Consider the following 27,602-nt stretch of genomic DNA (forward strand, 5'->3'; position numbering starts at 1 on the left):
TGGCGGGGCTGATGTTACTGTGCGCAGCACTGGCTGGCATCTTAGACCTGGAGATGTGTTATTAGAGCATGAGCCGCCGCCATGCATTACGGTCACTTGCTGTCCCCTGACACAGCAGGGCCAGGTGATCAGTAGCTGCTCGTTAGCTGCCTGCTGTCCCTTGTAAACACAGTGATGTACTCACAGTATTCTGGCCATGTCTTGGGGCCACAGTGGGAAGAAAGTGGCTTCAGTTTGAAGCATTCCACCAGACGAGAGGGAGGGTGCCTCATTCTTTGTGGAGTAGAAAATAAAACATGAATACCCCACACGCGTTCCCTGCTCTGTAGTTTACAAAGTACCTCTGTATATTTTTCATCCAATCCTCACCAGAGCTGGGCAAGTCTTTCTTAGCCTCTTGGGTCTTCTTCGACATCTCCTGTGCTTTGCTTAGGCTCAGAGCTCCTCCAGCAACTCTTTCAGCCCCAGTCCCCTCTTCACTGGGTCTCCTGGGGCTGCGATGGGGAGGGATGGTGAGGGCACAGCCACGCGGGAGCTGACGTTCAAGGAACTGCTGAAGATGCAGCAGTGGGGCCACTCCATCCATCCATTCACCCATCACCTATCCATCCTCCATCCATCCATCCGTCCGTCCATCCATCCTCCATCCATCCATCCATCCACTCATCACCTATCCATTCCCTATCCACCATTATGTATCCATCTACCCATCCATCCATCCATCCATCCATCCACCATTCACCATTCACCATCTACCAGTCCATCCCCCATCCATTCATCATGTATCCATCCATCTACCCATCCGTCCATCCATCCATCCATCCATCCATCCACCATTCACCATCTACCCATCCACCCTCTATCCATTCATCCCGTATCCATCCATCCATCCATCCACCCATCCCTCTGGCATCTACCCATCCAGCCATCCAGCCATCCACTCTACAGATAATTACTAGGCACCTAATACATGCTGGGTAGTATTTTAGGCACCAGAGTGACAGCAGTAAAAAAACCAAAACAGACAAAACTCCTTGTCCTCAAGGAGGTCACTGCCAGTAAGAACACAAACAATTTGCTACAGAGGAGAGGTCACTGGAGTGCTGCTGCCCATTTGAGACTCGGGGCAAACTGTTGGCTCCCAGGCCTGAGACCAGCCTTGCCAGTTCTCCTGGGATCTCATGGTGAGAAGCCCCTGAGCAGTCCAGCTGCTCTGCCCCTGCTGCCAAGTAAGTGCCCACCGCGTGGGGGCCAGTTGCACATAGGGTGAGTGCCTGCGTGGAGCCTGACTCAGTCTCTCGGCCTCAGTGGCCCTGCCCCTCGGAAGCTGCCCCTCTGTGCCCCTTCCCACCCCTGCAGCTGCTCCTATGTGCCCCTGCTCACCCACTGCCTTCCCGTGTGGGACCCAGCCCCAGCCTGTGGACCCCCTCTTGTCCTGCCCTCTCCCCTGCTCCCAGCAGGCCCACGCGGCCTCCACACGTGGGGGGCCGTGTGAAGATGTGGTTAACTGGATGACTAACCCAGTCCCCACAAGGCAGCACGAAATGACTGCTCCAGTAAATTTCCAAATGTGTCCGGGGCTGACGACTTTGTTTTCCTCCCAAGCAACGAACGGGCTGAGCAGGGAGGCCCAGCACTGTGCAGGCGGCCGAATCAGCCTTCCAGACACGTTCCCACTGCGGCGTCTGGGCTCAGGCGCGGGCAGGCAGAGGGTCGGCGGCTGGGCCTGGCCAGATTCCTCTTAGGATCAATCCACCCCCGATCCGGCCCCGCCGCCCCGGCCTGTGTCCACCCTCCTGACCTTGCAGAGGGCCCCCGGCAGGTGAGTGGTAGGTGCTTCACGGGCTCTCGCACACAGGCTGCTTCTCCTGTCCCTGAATCTGCTCGTCCGCTTGCCTCTGTCCCTAAGGCCTCTGGGGGTGAGTGTGGCCACGAGGGACGTCCCTGAGCCACACGGCCTCCCCGGACAGCTGAAACACAAAGCGCGCGCCCTCATTTTGACCCAGCTGCTCTGGCACGGGACCCCCTCGGCCACCTGGCGTGGGCCGTCCCGCCTTCCCGGGCTTCCGCTGCTCAGCCAGTGTCTGGGTCAGGCTGGCGTTTTGTTTCTTCTCCTCCGTTAGACTTGAGCGCTCGCAGTCCCTCTTCAAGCTGAGTCTCAGTGTACCTGGGAGTGACTCACCTTCCCTCCAGGGCATTTCTGCCCCCAGCCCGGCCCCCGCACAAGCGCGGCACCCGCCCACCTGCCGCTCATCTCCCTGGCGTCTTGCACTTGACCCGTTTGCTGTCTTCCAGATCTTTAGCTTGGATCTTAAAACAAAACTGGGGCCTTGCGGTGGCCCAGGGGACCCCCTGCGAGATGCACCCTCCACCCTGTAAGCTGGCCTCTGCCTTAGTCTTTGTTTATGGTTTGCAAACCATAAACCCTTCCCTTTGTCCTGTGACTGTGTTTATACCGGAGCCAACTTAGTCCAGGCTCATAAAGACAGTTTCTTCAGACTCCTTTGAAAATGCTTCACTGGTGGCCGCTCGTGTGGCGGTGCGCGTGCAACAGCGTGCCGGTGGCCAGCGGCCAAGACCCATTCCGGTGGCCTCTGTGCTCCCACAGCCCCTCAGGCGCTGTCTCTTAAGGAATGTGGTGGGGCTGAGGCCCATGTGGCCAGACTACTGTCTTCTCAGCGTTTGGAGGGTGGCCCCGTCCAGCATTCGCTTAGCACTGGGAAGGGGAGACCAGACCACACAGCGGCTAAGATTTTGGACGTTGGGGCCACGCCGCCCAGGTCCGAACGCCAGTCTCCGGTCCTCGTTTCCTAGGTGGGCGCTCCGAGGATGAAGGAGACGAGCGTGGAAAACCTCGGCTCCGGGCTTGGCACACGGTGAGCCCGCCCTGCACAGCAGCCTGAGGTGGAAGGCCGCGGGCCCGCCCCCTCCACCGCCCGGCCTCTCTGGTTGACTCTCTGCCTGCAGGAGGAAGCCGACTTCCTGGGGAATTGTCACCTCAAGGCGTTTATTTATGTGCTACATGCTTTTCAAACATTTTCTTATTTTGCCTTTTGTCAGTAAATATTTTGCCAGTCTTTTCTTTCTAGTTCATATTTTCTCATGCTTACAAAGATGTTAAATTAGCATGCGTTTTTTAAGTAGCCATTAATTTCATATCATCCCTAATTTGTATACTTAATTTCCTCTCTCCACCCGCTTTGGATGTGTTTGTTCACAACTCCTACTCCTGTCGCTCATTTTTGCTGAGCTCATCTGGTGCTGCCCCTGCGTCCTCCCACGGGCCCTACGTTGGGCCGCTGTGCTGCCCCCCCTCCCGCCCACTTCACGTCCCACCTCCCCTCTGGGGCCCTGAGAGCAGTGCTCCGTGAAGCCACGTGGGGTGAGTCCTCCCTCCTCCCTGCACCAAATGGAAGGGAGTGAGCCCGGACCAGAAGAGCCAGGTCTGGCCTCCGCCTGGCCACGAGCACATATGAGACCTTGGATGAACCGCTTTCCCGACTCTGGTCCTTGCTTTCCCCACCTGTGAGATGGTGTGGTTGTGCATGGTCTTAAGAATCCTTTTCTGCTCCGAAAGTTTATAATTTTCTATTCCTCCAACTCTGTGGGCAGTTATTTGTCTTCCCAGTGGGGCCTGTTTTCTCTGTACGATGGTGAGTTTTGATGGCATTGTGGTGACTGGCGTTCTGGATGATGCCACTGTGGTCACTGTCGTCACCATCACCACCGTGACGTCATCTCATCACCCTGCTACCACTACCGTCACAATCATACTATCAGCACCAGCACCATGACTATCACCCCCACCCCCACCCCCATCACTGCCGTCATTGCTGCCGTCGCCGTCACCGCCGGCAGCTTCTGAGTGCTACCACAGGCAGGACCAGCGCTGGGTGTTTATTTCTGCCATCTCATGCGTTTTTACAGCAGTCCTTGTGGGGGTATGGGTATTTCTTTCCATTTTAGAGATGAAACAACCGAGGCACAGAGAAGTTCAGTTATTTGCCCTGAGTCGCCCTGGATCAGACCCAGGCCTGCGCTCCACCTGCAGTGCCATGTGGGCGCTCTCTGCTCCACGCAGGCTGGCGTCCTTTGCTTTTGTGATCAGCACTTGGTTAGGGGCACAGGCTTTGGGTTCACGAGGCTGAGTTCTGTCCGTCCGTAGTGATGTGTCCTGGGGAAGTCCTTGACTGCTCAGAGCCCTGGTTCTTGCACTGTGAAAGGGGGAGGACAAAACTCACCTCATGGGGTGGATGAGAATGAGAGAAACTAGTGTCCATCAGGCACCTAGCACCGTGCCTGGCATTGAATAGATGCTCAGATGTGGGTTTGACAGTTATCACAATGAAATTACTCACCACTATGTTTTCCACAGCATTCACTGACGACCTTCTGCGTGTCAGACACTGTTGGGTGCTTGATGTCCAGTGCTGAGAAAGACTCTGGCTCTGAGCAGCTCAGTCCAGGGGGGAGGCTCACTGTCAACAAGCCCAGCAAGGAGGGTCGGGCTCCCAGAGGGTGCATGAAGCCCCCACAAGTAAAGAACTAGCTGTGTCTGGTGGGCGTGAGGATGAGGGGGTAGAGAAAATTCATAGCCTTAAAAACTCAGTTTTGAAGAGAGAGAATGAAAAATAAATGAATTAAGTATACTGCTCAAACAGTTAGGACAAGGACAAAGGAGTGACAAGCTAAAGGAAAGCAGAAAGAAGCCATTAATGCAGTCAGTAGATAGTGAGCCATGAAACAGAAAGCGGGATAAAGAAAAAGCTGTTTTTTTTTTTTTAAAGTGGATAGCTGAACCACTAGCTAGCACAATCGAGGTTAAAAGGAAGAAGGCCTAAGATACACAACATAAAAAATAAGAGAGAAGTATAATTTGCTGAAACCGACCAATTTGGGGGAGGGTGTAGCTCAGTGGTAGAGCGCGTGCTTAGCATGCACGAAGTCCTGGGTTCAATCCCCAGGACCTCCTCTAAAAATAAATAAATAGACCTAATTATCACCGCTCACCTAACAAACAAACAAACAAACAAACAAACAAAAAAACCTGACCTATTTGCATGGAAGATAGAAAGTTTTTAAGCTACTCCCACACGAAGGCGATCCGGATGGTTCTGTGGGGGAATTTAAACCAAGCCTTTAAAGAGCAGGTACTTCCAATGCTAATTAAACTATTCCACAGCAAAAGAAAAGAAGATAAACATCTACATAATTTTCATAAAGAGAGAATGATAATGTTTTTTCATCTGACAAAGATTGTACAAAAATAAAACTATAGGCCAGTCTCACTTATGAATATTGTTGCAAAATTTTAAATACAATTTTAGGAAATAGGATTCAAGCATTATGTTAAAATATTAATACTCTATGTTCATTTGGAGTTTACTCCAGGAATGCAAGAATGGCTCAGTATTAAGATACCTATTTATATAATCCATTGTATTAGTCAATATAAAAAGAATTATCACATGGTTATCTTTTTTGATACTGAAAAGGCACCTGACAAAAGTCAATATCCATTCTTGATAAACAGTCAATACAAATAGGAATTGATAGACGCTTCCTTCACGTGACTATATGTAATCATGCCCAAAATCTATGCTTTTTCTTAATGTGGAGGCACTAAAGTAAGATCAAAGCCAGGATGCCTACTATCACTACTGATGTTCCAGATTGTAGCAGGAGCCTCAGCCAATGCAATCAGACATGAGAAAGAAACGAAAAGAGTGAACACTGGAAAATAGGGAATAAAAGTATTAGTCTTTTATGGATGATACGACTGTATACTGGGAAAATCTAAGCAAATCAATGGAAAGCTCCTACAGTCAACAGTAAGATAATCATCATTAGCATCATTGAAGGAGCTGATATAGGTACAAATGTCTGAGACCCACCCTAGACCTGCTGAATTTCAGAATCTGCTTTTTAACAAGATTTTTGTGTGCTTTGTATGGACATTAAAGTTCCTGTCTAATTCAGCAGAAATCAGGGGCTGGAGGAAAATGGAGTTGTCCTGCTCACGTTGGTATCAGTTTCTCAAAAAGCTACCATTCCCGACTGCCCTTAGGCAGCCCGTATTCCAGACAGCCTCCCAGGGAGGATCAGCATGTGCACAGGTGTGCTGGGAAACTCGAGAGCAGGGCTTTCCGATATGGTAGCCACAAGCTGCATGTGACCATTTAAATAAAGCTAAGCATTCAGTTGTTGCGCTAGCCCCATTGCAAGTGCTCAGCAGCCACATGTGGCTAGTGGCTACCATATTGGAAGGCGAAGGTAGAGTATTTCCGTCATCCCTGAAAGTTCTTATGGGCAGCACTGATACAGAATATGCCAGGTGCTAGATTTTGAGAAGTTTTGAATTGCAGAATCGTGTTTTCAGTGCTCTGGATTCTGAGCCCCATTTGCTTCCCTTTCTATCAATAGAGCACCATCACCTGTCCCCCCGTGGGTCTATCCATCCATCCATCCATCCACGTAGCTACTCAGTCATCCCACAAATGGCGCTGACATGGAGTGCTACCTCAGTAAGTGTTTACCGGGTAGATCATGTCAGGAAAGACCTACAGGTCCTCAGCCCCAGGCTGGGTGCTGGACGTGGGTGTGCCAGGCTTCCCTGCCGCGAGCGTGTGTGCTTGCGTCTGGAACTTTCTCCCCTCATCTCCAGGACCCTGTTTTACTGTTTTATTTTGGCTTTACTTGCACTGTATCCACTCAACGCTGTCAGGCCCCCCTTCCCAGCTGGTGTACGAGCTGACTCCTGTGGAAGAGGCCTGGCCCCATGAAGTAGACTCTCTTAATGAGAGTTTGTCCTGCTGTTCAGACTTTCATGGTGATGCTCCTGGGCTCTGACCCTCTTGTTTTCCTGATCCAGGGCTGTTTGCCCCACACCCCCTGGCTGGGCCTGTCACGTGTGGACTGTGTTCAGGTTCATAAGCCTGACTGGGCCCTGGCTGGGGGTGACCTGTTTCTGACCGTTTTTCTGGTGTAGACTTTTCCTTGTACAGACCCCAGAAGATAAAGACGAAGGATTGATTCAAGTGGAGGGAGGAACAGGAGCTCTTGGTGGGCGCCCGGAAGGCACGGTGGGCATGCCCGCATTTGGCCCTGGAGGCTGGTTTTCCACGGTTTGGGGGTGTGTGTGTGTGTGTGTGTGTGTTCTTCCCAGAACACTGGGGCTTTTTAGGTAAACTGCTTCATCTGTCATGTCTCTGAGCCCAGAGAATTTTTACTTTTTGTGATGATTCAACTCTTCTTATTTTAAAGTTAGCTCTGCCAGGCAGAGGCTTGTGCCCACAGCTGTGGGGCCCTCTCAGCTGGGATACTGGGCCACGTGGAGAAGGAATATTCGTGTCCTCCTCTCTCCTTTCCCCTCCTTCCTGAGGGACAGGGATGCAAAGTGGGAGCAGGACCTGGCTTCCTCTTTCCTTTCTCTGTCTCGCCATCTCCGGGGAGGGGGGTGTCCCATCCCCCTGCGCCACTGGAAAATCTCAGGCCAGGCCTGCTCTGCCAAGTCCCCGTCATCTCCCTGGGGTGCCCCTAAATCCTCCCTCTGGGTTGGAGGCCAGGGTCACCGCCCCATCTCGACACGGACACAAACCATTGTCGTGATCTCGTTAAAGAGTCTTCTGGTTAAGCTGACGCTGGTGTCAGATTGTTCTCCAGTCTCCACAGAAAGCTGGGCTCCGCCTGCCTCGGAGCTGCAGTTGGCTGTAACTTCTACTGAGCCCGTCTCCAGCGGAAAGAGAGGAGCCACCTGCTCTTTCCTGGGGGCCGTGCGGGACCCCCGCAGCCCTGGAGACGTGGGTGGGAGCCAGCTTGAAGGCTGTGCTTCTGCGATGAAGGCTCCCACCTCGGGGTGAGCCCCTCCGGCCTCGTGTGTCATCCCAGGGCCGCCCTTACGGCTTTGTAAATAAGGTGAGCTGCTGCCGTGTGGAACCCAGGGACCTGGTGAAAACCCAGGCTTTGTTTTCTGTTGTCTGCCAGCTGCCTTTCCTTGGCCCTCGTGGAGGGCAGATGCAGGCTGGCCTGGTTCGAATTGGTGTCTGTTCTGATCTGGGGCCAGGGGAACCTCGGGCAGTGTTCCTCCCTCTCTGAGCCTCAGTTTCTCCATCTGCAAAGTAGTGGTGATAATCGTAGCTCCTCACGGCCAGAGGAGAGGGAGAGATGAGAGAATGCAGACAGAGAGCTCCCACAGTCGGTCGCAGCGCTCCTGCAGTGATGCTGATTGTCCCCTGCAGGCTGATGAGGGCTCTTGCTAGTTCCTAGGCTTTTCATGAGGGTGAGATGAAGTGCCACAGGGAGGCATTCCTGTATTCATTTCGCAAATATTTATTGAGCACTTACTGCATGCCAGGCCCTGACGTAGCTGCTGGGCTTGAAGAGATGCCCAAACACATACGAAAGCTGCAGATGTGGACAGGCTGTTCTTCAGCTTAATGGGGTGTCGTGGTGAGGAGGCTGGGTGTCCCCTACTACTCAGAGGAGGATGGAGGCCCAGGGGGATGAAAGGGCTTGCTGGGGGCCACACGAGCCCTGGAGGGGGGTGGGGGCAGGGGCCAGACCCGAGCAGGCCTCTTCTCCCCCAACTGGTGCTGCTTAGCCCGCATTTCTTCCGGATGGTCTGTACCGCCATCCTGGACACACCCATGGCTCTGGGGGTGGTGACAGAGCCTTGCCAAGGGGCTGTGCCAGCCCTTGGGAGAGGGAAGGGAGCTGCCGCCGCCTTCCCCCACCCCACCCGGCAGGATGCCTGCTTGGACTTCTGAGCTGCAGGCGTCACAAATGCAAGCTGTCCTTCTTCTCTGGGAGAGCGTGGGAGAGAGGAGCAGGGAGCAGTGGGTGAGGGCGGACATGAGGGTGCCCAGAAGCCAGCAGCCTTGGGCCCGGGACTCAGCGCTCCAGCTGCATCCGTGGTGGCCTCTGGAACAACCCTTGCTCTGGGGCCCGGCTGGAGCTGGGAGCACCCCGGGCTGCCCCTGCTCCTTTATAGCAGGTGTGGCCCGCTCCACCATGCGCCTCGTTTGCAGACAGCGGCCGCCAGCCCTGCTTGAGGCTCTGCCTGGGAATTTGATTTTTCTGTAAGATCTGAGCACAGGCAAAGGAATGGCCTGCGTTGCTCCAGGCCGTTCAGACCAAAGAGAGCGAGGAGGGAAGCTGGTTTTCCTCCAGGGTCGCGGGGAGGCAGCCCGCCCGCAGCGGGGCCCCCACGAATGACTCATCAGGCAAGGGGAGGGTGGGAGACCAGGTCTTTCTTTGCAGGTCAGGGCGCGGCAGGCGCTGGGATCCGCACGTGTGAGCGTGCTGGGCACGGCTGGGTGCTCGGCCTGTTATGGGGGAGCGGGGGCGCCGTGGGGGACACCTCCACGCCCCGGGACTCCTGGGGCCTCCTATCCCGTTTCTCCTCTGCCTTCCCCTGTTGGCCTTCGACATGCAGCCCGTGCTGGGCAAGCAGCTGCTGGACTGGAATAAAAAGGACGTCCTCTCTTTCCCTCCGCGTGAGGGTTCTCTGAGAATGCAGTGCACACGTTTCCTGCCTGTGCCCCGGGTTTGCTTTGGCAGGTGAACCCCCGTCCCAAGGAGAGGGGGGAAGAGAGAGCTTGTCTGGGGACTTTCTCCCAGGGCTCCCATGCCTGATCCTCCCCTGGTCCCCTCCCCCAGTCAGCACATTTTTAGTAGAAAAGGTAAAAGGAGTGATAACCTCTGAGCCTCTGGGCGGCGGGGGTGCTCCTTCTCCTCTGCCGTCCTTCTGCGCCGTCCTCCATCGGACAACGGTCTGCTTGTCAGGGCCTCCCTGGTGGGAGTGCAGTGCCCAGCGCCCAGCTGCAGCCCCGAGCGGGATGCCCGCCACGTAGTGGACATAACTGTGAGGACGGGGTGGCTGGGAGCGCCTGCAGGTGGGAGGGAACCCGGGATGCTCTGCTCTTGGTGCATGTGTGCAGACAGTCCAGCAGTCACCCCTCTTGCTTGCTCTTGGGGGGCTGGGTGGAGGGCTGCAGCTGGAGACCTCAGGGATGACATTGCACCTGAGGGGGTCTGCTTGTTCCTCTGTGCGGCTGGAAGGGGAAGACTGAGAAACACGCAGCAGGGCCTCCATAAACACACCCTTCTGGGGCTGAGGAACCGGATCTCTTGGTTTTGGTGAGAGAGCAGCCTGGGCTGCAGGCTCTTCCCTGCCGTCCTGAGAACTGTCTGTGATGGGCTCGCACGCTCATGGCCCAGCTGTGGCGACGGGTGGGAGTGTAGATCCAGGGGGATGAGAGCTCCTGAGACCCAGCCCGCAGCTCTGACCCTCCTGGACCCACCCGGCGCCTCTCGGAAATGATTTGCTTTACTTTAAATTTGTTGTTATGCATATCTGTGAACTGTATCCAACATATCTGGGATTTGTCTAAGTCGCCATGTGATGGTTTTGCACGCAGTGTGCACACACGTGCACACACAGTTAGCTATATAGGAGTAATCAAAGGGGAGCCTTTCACACCCACTAAGACCCTCCAGAGACGATGCAGACGCCAAGTGAGTGAGAGGGGAGCGTGTGTGAGCCCGGATGCAGAACCGGACGGACTCTTGGCTGTAGTGGGGTTTGGGCACCTGGACCAGTGCAGCGAGGACACAGGGCAGCTGAGAACACACAGGAAAGGGAACCGAGGTCTCAGCGGTGAGGCTGGGTTGGATAATGGGAGGTGGATCAGGGTGTGTGTCCTGGGGAAAGAACGACAGGTTTCCCTCCTGTTCTCACGGCGGTGTCGGGCTGGCTCCGGCCGTCCTGGCGCATCCTGGGCCGCACTCCCTCTCACTCCCCATCCCTTGGGGGTTCCAATGGTGCAGATCTGGCCTCTTGATCCAAAACCAAACACAGGCCCTCCTTCTGTTCCTACAGACATGCTCCTCTGTAGGGAGGGGAGCGAGGATGAGGGCAGGGGGAACCGGGACCCCGATGCCACTTCCTGGCGCCGAGTTCCAACACGCCCTCCCCGGGCGCGCACTGTGGGAGCACTGAGAGCCCTGTGGGCTTCTCTCCCCCTCTGTTTGAAATAAGACGTGTCAGAGATGATTTCAGCAATGGAGACGGAAAGGCAGAGCGGCCCTCGTCTGTTCCCTCCCTGCGCTCCCCCTCCCAGGACTTGCTACTGTTTTTCTAGAACAAGGAGGAAAGAGTTTTATTTGCAGGAGACTCTTTTTTGTCCTTAATGATGTGGTGGGTGGCGGTGGTAGCATGTTTTTATTTTATGTTATTTTTTATCCCTTGCTGCTTTGGGGGAGGGTGACGGTGTCGGAGTTCGGGGTGTGCTGTGTGAGGGAAGGCGTTCTCTGGGAGGGGAGCCGTGCGAGCAGATGTTACACCCCCGTGTCTAGAAGGTGGGGGGGACTTGGAGGACGGCGCTGCTCATGGGCGGGGAAGGACCCGAGTTATGTAAGAGCATCGAGGGGGTGGCTCGGGGACGCAGGCCCTCAAGGACGGTGGCAGGGGAGCCTGGTGGCCACGTTGTGGCAGGTGTGGTACCCACAGACGGCACTGGTCAAGGCGTCTAGTCAGCAGGGCAAGCGGGAGGCCGGGAGGTGGAGGAGCGAACTCCTCGACGCTCTGGGAGGACTTGTTCTCTCTGCTCCTTCCCTCCCCTTCTCTCCTCTTCACTCCTGCTCCTCTTTCTCCAAATCTGTTCCCCAGCAACCGAAGAGACAGCCCCCCCTTCCCCACATTTCCTCGGGGCCTCCTCCCCCCAGCACCAGTACTCACCACGTGACAGTGGCAGCTCACGTCTTGAGCCCGACAGCATCCCAGGGCTGATGCCCCGGCTGACCCACGAGGGGGACGAACACCGAGCAGGTGACGTGGAAGCAGTGCGCGGCCGGGCTTGGGCCCAGGCTCCACCACCCACCAGCCACAGGCACAGCTTCTCGCCTGCTATGGGGCCTCGGTGAGGATGACAGCCAGACCCCCGGGGACCCGACCCCAACCCGAGAAGGCAGGAAGGGGCCCCTCAGTGCCTCAGTAGGGTGAGGGTGGGCATTTGAGTCCCTCTGTCCCGCAGTGTCCTCAGCAAGTTCTTGGCGCTCCAGCTACCCCCCTGTGCCTTCTGCAGACACTGGCTGTGTCTTCGCGGGTCGACCAGTCACTCTGCGCTTTCCCCGGGTGGGAGCCAGGAGCCACTCTGTGCCGTGGAACTCCAGCTCTGTCTGCGCTCGTGAGCTGACGAGCTTGGTGCCTGAGACCCAGAGGCTGGTGTGAGCCCGGCCTGCTTGATCTTCACAGCTCGTTTTACCTTCCTTGGTCCGTATTTATCTGTCTGCTGGGCTGTTTATTTTTTCCCTCGGAGGCCGGGAAAGGAGGGACTGTGAACATGCCAAGGGTCTTGGTTTTGCCCCACGCTGGGTCATGAGGCTGCCAGAGGGGGACGTGGGGAACCCTGCACCTGTTGGGTTCCGAGTGGATTCCCGTTGTCAGGAGGGGAGGGTCTCCCCTCAGAGGCCCATCAGCACGGCGTTCGGCTCCCCGATGGCTGTTGGCTCACTGTGTGATCCTGCCGCAGCCTCTGTGCAGCCTCTGTCCCCGGCGGGGCGTCACGGCGATGGCAGTACGTGCCCCCGGGGCTCTGCAGGGGATGCAGCAAGACATCACCTGCAAAGTTCTTTCTTCCTAACACAGGAGATGCTCGAAGAGTCACGGGGGTGGTGGTTTTTCATTTTGGTCTTATGGCGGTTTTGGAAAATCACTAATCATGAAGGTTGTAAACATGCCTTCCTGAGAGCCGGGTGTCTTTCCCTGCACCGGTCGGCGGCCACGTGAGGCCGCGTGGTTGTCTTTCAGGCTTGGGGTTGTTTGTAAATGAGGCAGTCGTGACGTGATAGAGTTCAGTGCCTGCCTCGTCCGAGGGGGAGGCCACCGGCTGCTGGACGGTCTGGGTGGAGATGGGCTGGGGGTGGAAAATGCCCACTGGATTTCAAAGACTCTGCACACTGGCAAAGCGTGTGAACCATCTCAGTAATTCTTTACGTGGGTCACATATTGACCTGATAATATTTTGGATATATTGCGTTACATGAAATATATTATTGAAGTTAATTTCACCTGTGTTGGGGGGAACTTTTTTAATGTGGCTGCTGGGAAACATAAAGATGACCCTGTGGCTGGCATGATAGTTCTAGAGGGGGCAGGCTTGGGTGAGCCCCGCCCCTGCGCTGATGAGCTGGACCCCTCCTGATCCCTTGGGGCCTTGACATCCTTGTCCGTGAAGAGGGAGGTTCCTCCGGAGGTGCCCCTGGGATTGACATTCCAGGCCTTTTCTTCGCCCTTGCTGGCAGCATCGGGGAGCCCCTTCATGAGGCTGAAAAGGGCACCTCAGGAAGCCAAGCAGCCTCCTCTGAAAGAGGTCTGTCCCAGCTACACGCTGCTGGAGTTTTCGGGAAACACCTTCCAGCTTTGTAAATATGCATTAAAAAAATAAAAATAAATCCATTATTTTGTCAACCTTCACAACAACCGCCTCTCACACTGAGGTCCCGGAGCATCGCGCGGTAAGCAATGCACCGAAAAAACAACTCTGCACGCTCGGAGGGTTCGAAGGCAGCAGAGAATGTGTCTTCGTTTCTGGATAAAGAAATGCTAAGGCGAAGGCCGCGCAGGCGGTGCGTGGGGACCCTGGAGGAGGTGCCACGTGTGCCCTCGAAGCCAGGGCCACACGAGCCTCGGGTAACCCTGACACAGAAGCAGAAGAACCCACAGGACCCCTGGACGTGAGGGGAGAAGGGTTGGTGATGAGAGGGGAAGGAGCAGGACCCCCAGGAGTCTTACTGCAGAAGCTGCTGCAGCCAATCTTCTCTGGAAAGAGCGAGGTCTCTGAAGAACTGACCACTGGGCCTGGGGCTCTGGGGGCAGATCGATGGTCTGCTGACTGCTGTGCGGAGCCGCAGCAGCTCCTCGGCTCTGGGGGAAGCTGTGTTCCCTCCGGCTGTCCTGGCCTCGGTCACCCGGAGCTCCCACCGAGGACCGCGCCGCCCCGGTGCGGCTGGCCTAGTGCTCGCGGTGCGGGAGGCGCGCCGGGCAGCCTCTTATTTTTATTTTCCATTTTTGACGTTGTCCTTCAGTCCCTCCTCCACGCTCCCCGTTAAGCTGTTAAATCACTCCATTTATTTAGTGCGAGTGTTTCTGAGAGCTCATTTTTATCTTGGTGAAAACCAGGCTTGCTCATGGGCACATAATGAAATTGCATAAATATACCCTTAGCTTGGAATCTAATTTATTTTTCCTGTTCATTATGGGGTAGAAGGCCATTATGAAACGTATAACTTTTTTTTCCCCAGCACTGGAATTGGAAGGCTGCGGCTTGGGCTCCTTTTATTCTGATGATTTCGTCCTGATTCGATTTAAAGCTGGTCGGAGCTCAAATACTGCGGCGTAATTGACAAAGATCAGTGCGGGCTGTGATGCTAACGTCGCGGCTGCGGCTTCCGCACGCAACTCCACACGGTGGATGGCGGGCTAAGCAGCGATTCCAGCAGAGGCTGCCTGGGCCTCAAGGAGAGGGCCGAGGACTTGGCCGTGGCCAGTGGGCACGTTTGCCGGCTTTGGGCAAGGGTGGGTGAGTGGCACACTCTGGAATAGCAGGGCCGGGGACACTCCTGACTTTAAACTCAGGCTTAGAAGTCCCTTCAAGAACATCCGCCCGACTTCTGCTTGTACAGGTGAGGAATTTGAGCAGCCTACAACCTGGTTAGGGTCTCCCTGTCTCCAGCCAGGCTGGTCCTCAGCCCCTCGGTCTCTTCACCGTGGCAGCAGGTGAATAACATGGAATGAGATACGAATCTCGCCTTTGGAAGCAATGGCTTAAGCCTCTTTGCGTGAGGCTCGGTGCATCATGTGTTCAGGGCTGGGAAAGAGGGGGAAAGAAGACGTAGATGCCAAGATGCTGACCACGGCTAAGACGTTGGGGGGAGTGACCCTGCAAAGCAGTGGGCTGGAAGCTGGATGCCACACACCTTAAAGAGGGGGGTGCCATCCTCCCTCCGGGGCATGCCTGGTCCTCCACTCACTGGTCTCCCCCAGTGTGCCGACCACCTTCCGTGTGCCCAGCACGGCCGGGCTCCGACACAGACTGAGAAAGGCCCAGATGCCGCTCTTGGGGGCTTTGATTTGACATCCTGACTCTCAAGTAGGAGCTGTGACAAACATCAGCTTGTGTGAGGCAGGGCCGGGCCGAGTCAGAGAATGTTCTCTTGGAGGTGACGGGCGCTGATCAGAACATGTGAGTGAGTGAAGGCGTGCGTGTGAGCGCGTGTGCGCGTGTGCGCAATCGCCGGGAGAAAAGCGTCGTCATGGCCGTGACAGGTTTTCATGGGGAGAGGGGAGAAACGGAGCTAGAGATTCAGAGTTCTTCCTTGTCCCTTCCTCTGTTTCTAGGGCTGCCAGATAAAACCTGGGATGCCCAGTTAAGTTTGAATTTCAGATGAACAACAAAGAATTTTTTTGTCTAAGTATGTGCCAAATATTGCATGGCACATACTTGTATTTTAAAAATACGTTGTTTATCTGAAATTCAAACTTATCTGGGCGTCCTGTGTTTTTATTTGCTGAATCTGGCAATGCCACCTGCAACAGCAGAGCATGTAGAAAGGCTTCATTTTGAAACCATGTCCTTAGTCGTGTAAAAAATGCAGTCGCGTGAGATGTAAAAGTCATTACTTGTTGATTGTATTAGTTCTTCCAAGACAGAAGTGTCTAAAGTGAAACGATTAGTCTCCTCGGCCCCTCCCCAGATCCAGCTCTCCTGGTGACCTCTGACTTCTGCTAACAGTTGGAAGTGTCCCCTCCCCATGTCTCCCCTTTGCTCATACTGACCCACCCATGTGCAACGCACATACATTGTTTTCATGCACTGTGTATTTTCCTGGCATTTTCTGCTTTTTTTAGAGAAAATCCCAAAGTAGAACTTATTGGGGCCAAGGGTATATAAATCTTAGGTTTTAATAATACAGCTGGATTGCTTTACAAAGTTGAAAGTATTTACAGTTCTCTCTGTACCACATGGGAATCTATTATCCTACACCCATGCTAGTATCAGTTTTTATTCTTTCTTTAAATATTTGTCAGTCTAAGGGTACACAATATCATTTTAACTTGCATGTCCTCAACTCTGAGAAAGTTAGGTGTCTTCTTCTGTGTTTATTGCTCATTTGCATTCAACTTCTCTGAACACCCTGTTTATGTAATTTATCTGTGTTTCCATGGAGTCTTTTTTGTTTGTTTGTTCCAGGGTGCTCTTTACATATGGGCTACTCTCAGGCTTTGACTGTTACACACAGTCTTGGAGTTGCTTCTGGACCAGCTGTCATCACAGTCCTCACCTGATCTCAAAGCCTTGGACCTGAGCTTCTCATGACAGCGGCTTTCTGGGTCAAAGGCATCTGTAGACCTCCAACCCCACATGGGTGCCTAGGGTCTGCTGATCTTGTCGGCAGTTCCTGGGTTTAAAGGAAGCGCATGTGGCTTGAAAGCCTTAGTTAGGACTTCGCTGCCCTCGTGCTGCCCCCAAGACAGAGGGCTGGCCCAGCTGGCTTTCAAAACCCCACCACCTTTATTATCTTGCGTTCTCTGCACCCACAGAAAGCTCTTCTCTAGGGGAGGGAACTGGGCCTTGGGGGGAGGCAGCCCTGAGGGTATCCTGCTCTGACTGTGGTCATCGCCCCACAGAACCACATTCACCCTGTTACTCCACAGGGAGTCACCTCAAGGGCTGCAAGTCCAGAGGAGGGGAGAGGGGGTGTCTCCCTTCCCCATCCACTTCAGTTATTCACTCAGTCAGTCATTCAACAAGACTGTCAAGCTCGGGGCACACGCACACCTGGCCCTGCTGTGGGGGAGCCGTCTCCCCTGGGGGAGCAGCTATCACACGATCACACAGATTCTGATGACAGGCCGGCCAGGACCAGCTCCTCTCCCATCTGTCTCCCATGTCAGGGGCTTGTGTTTGCAGAATAGGCGAATAGCAACCCTACAGCCCGACTCGGGGTGAGGGGCTGTCCTGTCCCCTCCCCACCCCCTCAGCCAGGAGCCAGGGGCTTGAGCACGGGGCCCTTCCTCTCCAGCACCCCCAGCTTTGTGCCCCCAGTGCCCTGTGCATGTTTGGGGAAAAGCATCTCCAAGGGAGAGGGCGACCTCAGGGCACTGTGGTCAGTTCTGTGTCTCACTTTAGGAGAGACAGTGGCCAGCGGGGGCTGGCTCAGCTAGGGTGTGAGGGGATGTACACCCATGACACAGGGGGGGCTCTTGAAGCCACCAGGAGCCTCGGGGGGTGGGGTGGGCGTGGGTGGGCCTGCTGCCACGTGGTGCTGGTTCACAGGTCTGTCATGTGGAGGAGGAAGTAGGTTTGTCCCTTTGTGTTCAGAGGCAGAAAAGGGATGTGTGGGAGCAGACGCTCGGGGGACAGTTTGGCTCCGTCGGAGGGACATGAGCATCAGCAGGCCGTGAGGCCCCAGCACTGGGGGAGCAGAGTCCGGGTGGCACGCAGATGGTGGGGAGGCAGTGCAGGGAGAGGCCCCCGTGCCCGGGTAGGGGCCTGTCCACCCGCGACCCTCCAGGGAAGACCTGCTCTGCTGGCTGCCTTGTGTCCTCGCCTGCCCAAGCCTGAATCCTCGGTCCTGTGAATCAGGTCTCAATTGGAATTAGGGTCTTTGCAGATTTAATCATGGCTACGATGAGGCCATACTGGAGTAGAGTGGACCCTAAATCCAGGGACGGGTGTCCTTATAAGAAGAGGAGAGGACAGTCTGCCGACACCTTAGTTTTTCGCTTCTAGCCCCCAGAACCATTTGAGAGTAAAACCGGGTTGTTTTAAGCCACTCAGTTTGTGGCATTTTGTTACCGCAGCCCCAGGAAACTGACATACCTTCCTGGTCCCTCAGAGGAAGGAGGGGACAGCAGGGGGCTTTCCATCCCAGGTGCTGGGCCAGCCGGGGCCCCAGGAGCCCATGGCTGCTCCTCTTAGAGCCTTTGGTGCCTCGTTCCACAAGAGGAAGCCCATGGCCGGCAGGCTCAGGAGTCAGGGAGCCTGGCTTGTCCATCTGTCCTTCGACACAATGGAGCACCTTTGACAGAACTGATGTGGCCACAAGCACCTGCTCACTGAGCCACACTGCAGCAGGGCCCCTCGGCTGGCAGGTTTCCAGGACGTGGTTGTGTATTTCTCTGGCGTTGCCGAGGACACGCGGCACAGGACAAGTCTGGGAGTTGGGTGGTGGTTCGTATAATGGGGGTTCTGGGGTCAAGCTGCCAGGCCAAGGGGATGGTCATTTTTCCTCCCTTCCCCCGTGGGGTTGCTTAGTTCCAGCCATGAGTGGAAGTGGGGAGGGGGAGGAGAGAGGGTCCCTGCGTGCGTAGGAAGCTGTGGAGGGAGGTGCCAGACCCGCAGCGGCAGCTGCTCATGGGGTCCTTGAGTGGCCTGCATGGGGGGACACAAGCGTTCAGTCCATGATGCCTGCAGTGAGAGGAAGTCAGGTCAGCCCTTAGAACTGTGATGTTTCCTTCTGAAGACGTCCGCAGCCAAGGGGAGGCTCCCCTACCCCTCTCTCTCTCTGTTTTTGAGCTCAGATCAAGTGTAGAAACCTTCACAGTTATAAAGGTCAGTAGTAAAACCTTTCATCACTGCTAAGAACTGATCACCTTTCATACATAAACATCCTCCCCCTAATCTCATTCATCCATCAACAAGTCCTCCGTACGTTGCCTCCACGCACAGGGAGACATGACCCCTGATTGTTTTAAATCACTCTCCGCTTTCCCTTCTCAGACCTACAGAGAGCCCGCGTCAGGTGGACCGGAAGGTCTCCAGGTGCTGGGCTGGCTGTGTGCATCACTGACCCACTTTAGTGAGAGGCGACCTCGGGGAAGGGGGCTCTCTTCTGAATATCATGTCTTCAAGTCAGGGTTTTTTATATTGTAGAATTTAGACTAAAGAGAAAAAAACTTCTTTAAGAAAGTCGTATTTTTCTGTAACCGTAGAGCTGATTTGTTGACAAAGGGCACTGTCCCACTTATGCTTTCGCTGCAGTGCTCTGGCTTGTAAGACCCACCCCCCGCCCCGGCCAGCCGTCCTTTTAGCATTCTTTGGCTAATTCGGCCATTAAAATGGATGTTGTGGAAGAATCCTTAGTGGTTTGGTACGAGACAGTTAAATGGGAAAAAGTTACAAAATGGAATGTATAGTATGATCCCACTCGGTACCAAAAATACATATTCTATGCATAGGGAAGTCTGGGAGGGTATGTGTGCTCAAAATGTTAGCAGGAGTTATTTCAGGGCAGGGGGATTGGGGGCTATTTTTAATTTTCTCCTTTTTGCATATGTGTAGTTTCTAAATTTTCTGCAGTGAATATGTATTACTTTTATAATAAGGACAAAACCATAGCTGTGGATCTTGCCAGAGGCTGCTCAGACCCCCAGACCAGAGGTGGCGGGGGTCGCCCTCCCGTGCTGTGCAGCTGCCATGCTCAGCCCCCAGCGCCCCCGGGGGCCACACGCCGAGCCCCTCCCTCTCACACCCCTGGGACCCTGGGCTGGGCAGAGCTGTTTTTCCCTTTCCTGGAAGTGACCCAGAGACCCCTCCCTGACAGGTGGGTTTATCACCACCCTCCTTGATCCTCCTCTAGTCTTCTGTTCTACCCAGGCCAGCCGAGGGGTGTGCTGGGGCGTGGCTGGGTGAGTCTGAGGGTGTGGCCAGGGTGTGGCCTCTGGAGGATTTCTGAGGCCTGGACCCTGGGGCTGGAGGGGGACTTGACTCTCAGCGCCCACCTGCGTCTGGAGGGCATGGAGCGCTCAGCCTGTCGCGTCCTCGGGGCGGTCCTACAAGAGAGAAATGAAGGGCAGAGGCCGCGTGGTAGAGCAAATCAGACCCCAGCTGCCCCACCAGCTCGTGCTTGGGCGACTCTCGGAGGCTCAGCTTCCTTCACCCACAAAATGCGGGTGACGTCGTGAAGACGAGATGAAATAACAAGGGTCAAGTACCTTGGGTGGGGCTTGAACCAGGGCGGGTGCCGAGCGCATACCCACCCTCTTTTCCTCCTTTAAGGAATGTATAATCCAGCTGGGGGCCCCCCACCTCCGACCCTGGTATAAACCAGTGGGTTCCACCGCTTCTGTGTGTCAGTGGACATTCAGCTCCTGACTGCTCAGAGCTGTTTCAATAGCTGTCACCCCCTCCTTCACACATGTGCGTGAGCACACCCAGTTTTTAGCAGTCACTTGACAAAAGAAAGCCGTGGAGGGGGAATTGGTCCCTGTGGCCTCGCTTGTGTCCTGGGAGTCTGTTGTGCATAATTGGACAGGACAGTAAGGTCAGGCCTGTGTGCCCTGAGCGCCCTCTCCAGCACCATCAGCATAGGGGACGGAGACTAGAGCTGCAGGATGACTCCCGGCTGGTCTGTCCTGGAGAGCGGCCGCAGGAGCAGGGAGAGGCCCCCTACTCTGACGGCATGGGCCTTGGTCACCTTCTTCTCCTCTGACCTCCCAAATGTTAGTGTATTGCCCTGTCCAGTGGCCTGGGACCTTGGATGGGTCCCCGTCTCTCCATCTCCTCCGGCACCAGCACCACCACCCGCCTCCCTGCCTGCAGCCTCGATGCTTCTGTCCTGCAGTGAGAGGCGTCTTCCTACACTGCAGGCCTGCTCATGCGGAGCCTGCCTCACCCACTCTGTGCCAGCCAAGGCTTGCGCGGTCCAGTCCGGCTTTGCTGCGGGCCACCCCTCCCTGCCTTGAGGACCAGCACGTGGTAGATGTTACCGCAGGGAAACTGAGCCTGCCTCTCCCCCTCCCTCCCCCACTACTGTGCAGGTCTCACTCAGGCCTATCGCGTGGCAGAGGACCACCTTGCGGTGCCATGGGGAGGCAGGTGAGGGGTGCGGGTGTGGTTCCGGTGCTGCCGCCCCGAAGGAAGTCAGGCGAGGCCTGAAGAAGCCCTGAGGAGGGCACGGTGCCGCCTGCCCTGCTGCCTGGAAACCTGAGCCCTGATGCAGCAAAATCTGGGCATGAGCATTCAGATCGCACGAGGACCCTCCGCGGCTGCAGCCCCTCTCGAGCTGGCGTTTGCTCAGGCCCATCGCTGGCGAGCACGTCTGTGTGCGTGGAAGGAGCTGGTCAGGAGAGCAGCTGGCAGGAGGGAAGTGTTTCTCAGATGAAGGTGAATCACTAGGAACATGATGAGATTTACAGAAATTGGTTTGACACAAATTTTCAGGAATCCATCTGGGCTCCATGAGAGGTAGCGCTCTTCCCTTTTCTAGATGCCCAGGAAGCTTATGTTCTGGGGAAACTGGGTGTGTGTGCTGCCAAAAGGGGTTTTATTTTTAGCAAAATGTGAGAAAGGAAAGGGGGGCCCAGAGGTGGGGCTGAGGTGGCCTGGGTGGGGCCTTGCTGGTGGGCGTAGTGGTGATGGGCAGCCCTCGGGGTGGGGGTGGGGGTGGGGGCCTGGCCTCAGGGGGCCTGCTCCCTTTTCCCTTTCGGGGAAGACATTCCCTTCCGCAGGCGCCTCTGGGGGCTGCGATGTGCTGGCGCGGCCATGAGCGCATCTTTCTGTCTCCTCCCCGCACCCCGCTTGCTAAGATGAATACCAGCCATCACATGTTCTAAATTTGCAGGGTGCTTGTCCTTCGCTGGTTGCTTAAAAGTGAAGCTGCCTCAGCTGATGAGGTTGCTAGAGCTGAGGGAGCCTGGCAGCCGGGCCCTCCGCTGGCCTGGGCCAGCCCTCCCCGCCGGGCTGCAGGCTCCTCGCCCTACCCGCGGCCTCCTTGGCCCAGCAGGAGCAGAGGCCGAAGGGCAGGGTGGGCTCGCAGCAGGAGCCCCCTCCCCCGAAGGCAGGCGCAGGCTGTGGGCAGGGCCTGGGGACTTGGCAGCGACACTGATGTGTCTCTGCGCTGCACCTTCCAGGAGGGAGACTGCTGTTCTGCTTTCCTCGCCGCCAGACCCAGCCAAGTCCTGGGCTTGGAAGCCCCCAGACTGCGGCATCAGTGCCCCAGGAGGGCTTCGGGGGCACAAGCAGGCACCAGAAGGCCACCCCCTACGTACAACTCAAACAGCTCCACCCCCAAACCCCAAGCTGCTTGGAATCCACCGCTGAGAATGAACCCTCTCAACACACGCAGCCCGTTGAGGAGCTGCCCCGGAGGCCCGTCCCCTGTGCGCCCTCAGCTCTCGGCACACGCCTCACAGCTCTGTACACATGGTCCATACCGGCTTTCTCAAGGCTCCCCCAGCCGAGGCCTGGGACAGGGCCCCGCTGTCTCTGAAGCCCCAGCATCTACGCAGGTCAGCACCCAGGGGGGAGCGAGTGAACGAACCGGGCACAGATCACCATCTGCCCTGCTTTCCCTTGGCCTGGCCCACAGGGCCAGCTTGCAGGCCTCCCGGGGAATTTCATGGATGGATTCCATCGCATCCTCACAATAAATGCTGTCAACTCAGCCCCAGGTGAGCAGTCACCAGGCCGAAGCGTGAAGCTGGAGATGACCCGATTCTAGCCCATGTGTGTCTCCCACGCTCGCGGGGGCTGGGCACATGCACCGTCCTTGTGGTGGGGGGGGCGCTGAGTGCTGGGAGGGTGGGTTTATTCACCGAGGGCTGAGGGCCGGGGCGGTGAGGGAGGGTGGGGAACAAGGTGTTTTGAGTAAGTCACCTCCCCCCACCATCCCCAAAACACACACGCAAAGACTCACCCCAGCCCTCGCGGCAGGAAGGGCTGCTGGCCTGCCAGGTGGGCAGGACCGGAGGGGAAGGGCCAGGGGCCCGGGATTCCCGGGCCCTGCAGTAAAAGTGATTTGGCCACTTGGATTTTTATCCTGACTGGGATTCTCTTAGTTTGGGCTTCCTATCCTGAATCACTTCAGAAATATTTGACCACTTTGCGGCAGGTTCCTGTCTCTGAAAACACAGCTTTAAGTCCAGTTAACCATGTAGGTGCCTCACCCTAGCTTGGCACCGAGGTTCATGGAGTCACTTTGTCAGTGTTGAGGTTTCCCCGAGGCAGGGAAGAGAACGCTGTCGGTGGTCCCTCCTCTCTGTAGGGGCTGCACTCAGTGTCATTGCATCCATTAACCCACCCAGCTGCCCCCTATCCAGGTTTTGTATAAGCTCAGACTAGCTCCCACAGGGCTCAGTGTTATGGAGCAGACTCTGCAAACTTGTTCTGTCAATGGCCAGGTGGTCAATATTTTAGGGGCAGACGGTCTCTGTCATTAAGACTCAGCTTGGCCATTGGCGTGAAACACACCTTAGGTAGTAAGCACGCGGATGAACGCGGCTGTGGGCCAGTGACTCTGTTTATCAGACAGGCGGCGAGCTGGCCTTGGCTTGCTGACCTGTTCTAGAGCTTTCAGGGATGCCCCAAACTTCCAGGCTCGTCTTCCACCCTTCGGTGGATGAAAAGCTCTTCCTGTCCTCCCTCCTTCCTCCACGGTCACCCGCGGCTCCCTTGACTGGCAACGCCCCCCAGCTGTTCCCCGGCGTCCCCTCCAGCAACATGTCCGCAGACCTAGCGCACCATTTCCTTTGAAAGGTCCCTCCTTGCACAGACTTGTGTCCACTATCGGGGTCTGTGGCCAGTTGCTTCCCCGTGGCCTTGCACCAAGCCCCCTCCCTGCGAAAGCACTTCAGGACGGGCTAGCTCCCGTTGCACCGGGCGCCTCGCTGGGGGCCAGCCTCCCCAGGCCCCTCCAGCTCCCTGCCTTCTTTGTGTGAATCCACTAGGTGCTCCTGGGCCCTCGTACCGCGCTCTCCTGGGAGCCGTAGAGCTGTTTCCATGGGTGTTCGAAAACCTAGGTTCTAAGTGACAGCTCTCTGCCCCGAACGTCTCTCTTCACCTCTCGCTGAAGTCAGGCTTTGCTTCCTGGCTGTCAGGCCTCAGGCCCTCCTGTGAGCCAGGTGCTGTACATGGCGGAGGGCGGGAGTCGGGGAGGATGGGGAGGGCAAGCTTTTGCTGGGCTTTGCAGCGTCGTGTCAAAGGAAAAAGAAATTGAGCTTTTTCCCCCTTACCTTTCTTTCTGGAAGTAACTGTAGACTGACAGAAGTTTAAAAATCAGTGCGCGAATCCTGGGTTCCCTTCACTGGGTGAAGGTGAGCTTTTGATGCTGAGAGGATCCTCTGGGCACCGGAAGAGGTCTCAGAAGACACGGCCTGACTCTGAGCGGTGTTTCCCTGCGCCCCCCCCCTCACCGTGCCTGCTCACTGTGTCACCGGGAGGCACATACCTAGCACCCCTGGGCACCCACCCCGAAGCCCTGATGCAGGGGCTGGGGGCACAGTGGGCAGCGAAAATAAACACTGTCCCAGTCACACCAGCACCTGCGAAGTCGCTCGGAGGGGCGGTAAGGGAGGTGCTGGAGGGCCCCGCTCCCTCTGAAACCTCCAGGGGAGAGACTTTCTCAGCCTCTCCTGGCTTCTGGCGGTTGCTAGCCATCCTTGGCATTTCTTGGATTGTGGCTGCATCACTCCAGCCTCTGCCTCTGTTGTCACTCGGCCTCCTCCTTGTGTCCTCTCCTCTTCTCGTAAGGACACCCATGCTATTGGGTTAAATGCCTGCCCTCCTCCAACATGACCGCATCTTGACTTACATCTTATTACATCTACAAAGACCTGTTTTCACATAAGGGGTCCCAGGGGTTAGCACTTCCACATACCTTTTTGGGGGATACAGTTCAACCCACGGCAAACCCTGACCAAGCAGAAAGAGGGACAGGCCAGGATTCTGTGTGCAGCTCTGCTGGGACCCCCCCCCCCCGCCGCGCTCCCTCCCTTCTTCTCGGAGCCCCTCCCGGCTTGTTTTAATGAGGTGCTGCCTGATGGCAAACTCGCTGAGAGGCAGTAACAGGCGCGTTCTTCTATTATTGTGGCTGCCAGCACTCCAGGACCAACTGGGTTTACAAAAATAAAGTTGTATCATCTGCTGCATGTACCGCATCCCCTAAAACAGGTTATTAAGGGGAAGTGGGGAATATCGGAAGCAGATGGAGGAGTCTTTGATTTGCATAAGGTGCCATTTGCATGGCTCGGAAGCCTCCATGGAGGGAGTAATGTATAGAAATACACGTACGTAAGCCCTTGGTTGGGAAACAGGCACACTGATCAGCCACAAAAATAGATGTGAGAGAGACCGGCTGGAGGGAGGGGCGGCGGGGGAGAGGACACCCAGGAGACGTGGTGCCCGGCGCAGAGCTCCGCGCACCGCTGCGGGGCTGCCCTCCCTCCAGCTCCTCTTCCAGTGTTGATTTCAGCGTCGGTGGATGCTGTACGTGCCACGGCAGGATGGAGTTTTTGAAAGACTGGGCTTTTCTCCTCTCTCCCAGAAGGGCAATTGGTTAAAAAAAAAGACAAGAAAAAGCAGAGCATAGTTGCTGGCAAGCTGGCTGGACGACCCTGGCAGAGGGAGGTGGTGCGAGAGCTCGAGGTGGGGGTGGTTCCCAGATGCAGAAGGAGGCTGGTCCTGAGCACAGAAGCAGCCAAGAGTGAGGGGTGCAGAGAGTGGTGGTCCCCCCAGGAGAGGAGAGGAGGGAGTGGGCTCAGGATGGCGGTACCTGACCTTGGATTGTCCCCTGGTAGGGGGTGCTGGCAGGTGCCCTGTGGGTCAGCCAGCTGTGGGGTCCTTCTGTGTCCCCCCCACCGCAGTCCTCAGCCTTGCGGGCTGCAGTGCTAAGAGCAGGAGGGGCTGGGTTGGCGTCACACGGTGGGTTTGTTCCACAAAAGTGCCTGGTTCTCTCACCAACGCAGGTGTCAGGAAAGGGGGGAGTAGGCGCCCTGTCTGCACAGGGCCCTCTGCAGAGGACAAGACATGCCTGGTTCATCTGGGCCGTGGTCCTTTAGTTGTGTGCGCGGTGACAGAACTAGGGGCCAGCACCCATTTCACGTCCAGCCACCGGGACGTGGTTTAGCCAGAACAGAACTGCCCCCCTCCCCCCACCCACCTTTGACTTGTCAGTCCCAGTGTCCTCTGCTCTGACTGCTGGGGACTCTGCTGATCAGACCCTTCCTTATTTTATTTTACTTTGCTGCTTCAGTAGTGGGGCTGGGGCCGCTCCTTGGCTGGGCGTGTGGGCAGCTGTCCTGCCCTCCCTCTCTGTCAGGGCCTGTCCTGACTCCCTGGGACTTAATACCATGGCAGAGGGGACAGAATGCATGGATGGGGAAGGAAGCCGCTTGGCTCAGTGCCCCAGTCAGGTTCGGACGAGCCGTGTGAGTGGCACCTGCTGACCCGCTGACCAGAGCGGCTGGCTGACCGCAGTGGGGCTGTGCTCTGGGCCACACGCCCCTGGGGGTCACATGACTAGTTCTCCCTGTGGGCTGTGAGTGGAAGTGAATGCCTGTCAGTTTCAGGCAAGTGGGGGAGCCTCGGGGAGCAACCTCCTTCCCTCCAACAGCTCTCGTCCCTGGGCTGTGGCTGAGACGCCGGGGTGACTGTGGGGCCGCAGCTTGGAAGCAGCCGGGGCCCCGCGTCCCTGCGTGGAGGTCAGGCCAGCTGCGAGGGGCGCTGGGACGCGAGGGCCCAGGTGCAGCAGGATCCAGCCACTTTCCCTGTGCTCCTGTACCAGGCCGGAGGTCAGCGACTTCCATCCTGGGCGGGGGACGTCCCCAGCGTTTCGCCCGTTATCTCAAGAGATTGCGTCAAAATTCCAAATAAAAACGCGTTCCCATGCCTTTTGATGTGAAATTTATACACATAGGATATATACTCAGACAAGAAAAGAGGTTCCCGTTACAAAAATCCAAGCTTAGAAAAACGGATGACGAGTGATGTTCTAGTGCACTTCCCAGAGAACCCAGCCAGGTGCCTTTGGACACTGAGGTCCCAGTGAGCCTGAACACTTCAATTGGATTTACACGTGTGTGGTCTGAGGGAGCTTCAGAGGTGCAGATAATCCTCCCCCACGGGGGTGGGACTGGGCGTCAGAGAGCTCGGTGGTGCAAGACGAAATCAGAGTGTCACGGCGCAGCCCTCCGGGAACAATCCTTTTCTTGGAGATGAAGCAGTGGGCTTTCTCCCTTGTTGGCAAACTCGTGTGAAGCTCGGTGAGTCCGAGTGCTCCCAGCGGCAGGGCCTGCTGGGCAGAGTGCCTGGTCCTCCACGCCTGGTCTGCGGCAGCCTCCTGCTTCTTGCCCCCGGGTGTACCCGTGGGACTTTAGTTTACAGCAGTGTTACCAGCCAGGGGTGGTTTTGCCCCAGGGGACATCTGGCAGTGTCTGGAAACCTCTTGGATTGTCACAGCTTGGGGTGGGGGTGTGTGTGCGGTGCTTTGGCATTTAGAGGGTGGAGGCCAGGGGTGCTGCTTAACGCCTTCCAGCGTCCAGGACGGCTCCAGCTGCCAATGGTGCCAGGGTTGAGAAACTGATTGACAGGGACACCCACCTGGCAAGGGTGGGCGGCACCGTCGGGCCCTTTCCATGCTAAAGCCATGAAGACAGCGTTCTTTAAACACCACGGCCGGCACTTGTTTGGTGGTGAATTATATGCCAGGATCCTTGTTATCTAGTTATGTGACCGTGTTGATCCTAAGAACGTGGTGCCTGGGGACATTCTGTGGGAGGGACGGCTTCCCCGCCTCTCAAGCACGAGGCAGAGCAGGGCGGCTTT

The 27,602-nt window shown here is 56.2% G+C and overlaps 1 protein-coding gene and 1 non-coding gene across 2 annotated transcripts in view; one reads left to right on the plus strand and one right to left on the minus strand.

The window, feature by feature from the left end:
- Positions 1–1,620: 1,620 nt before the first annotated feature.
- Positions 1,621–27,602, plus strand: part of RBFOX3 (RNA binding fox-1 homolog 3) — a 346,648-nt gene continuing 320,666 nt past the window's right edge. The window contains exon 1 of the mRNA XM_032456692.1: positions 1,621–1,822. The gene's annotated coding sequence lies outside the window, so the exon portion shown is untranslated. The remainder of the gene's footprint in view (positions 1,823–27,602) is intronic.
- On the minus strand, positions 18,575–18,643 carry LOC116656892. The gene has a single exon (XR_004311898.1). It is a non-coding gene; the product is annotated as a small nucleolar RNA U2-30 (small nucleolar RNA).

This window comes from Camelus ferus, chromosome 16 (assembly GCF_009834535.1).
Source record: "Camelus ferus isolate YT-003-E chromosome 16, BCGSAC_Cfer_1.0, whole genome shotgun sequence".
Classification (NCBI taxonomy): Eukaryota; Metazoa; Chordata; class Mammalia; order Artiodactyla; family Camelidae; genus Camelus; species Camelus ferus.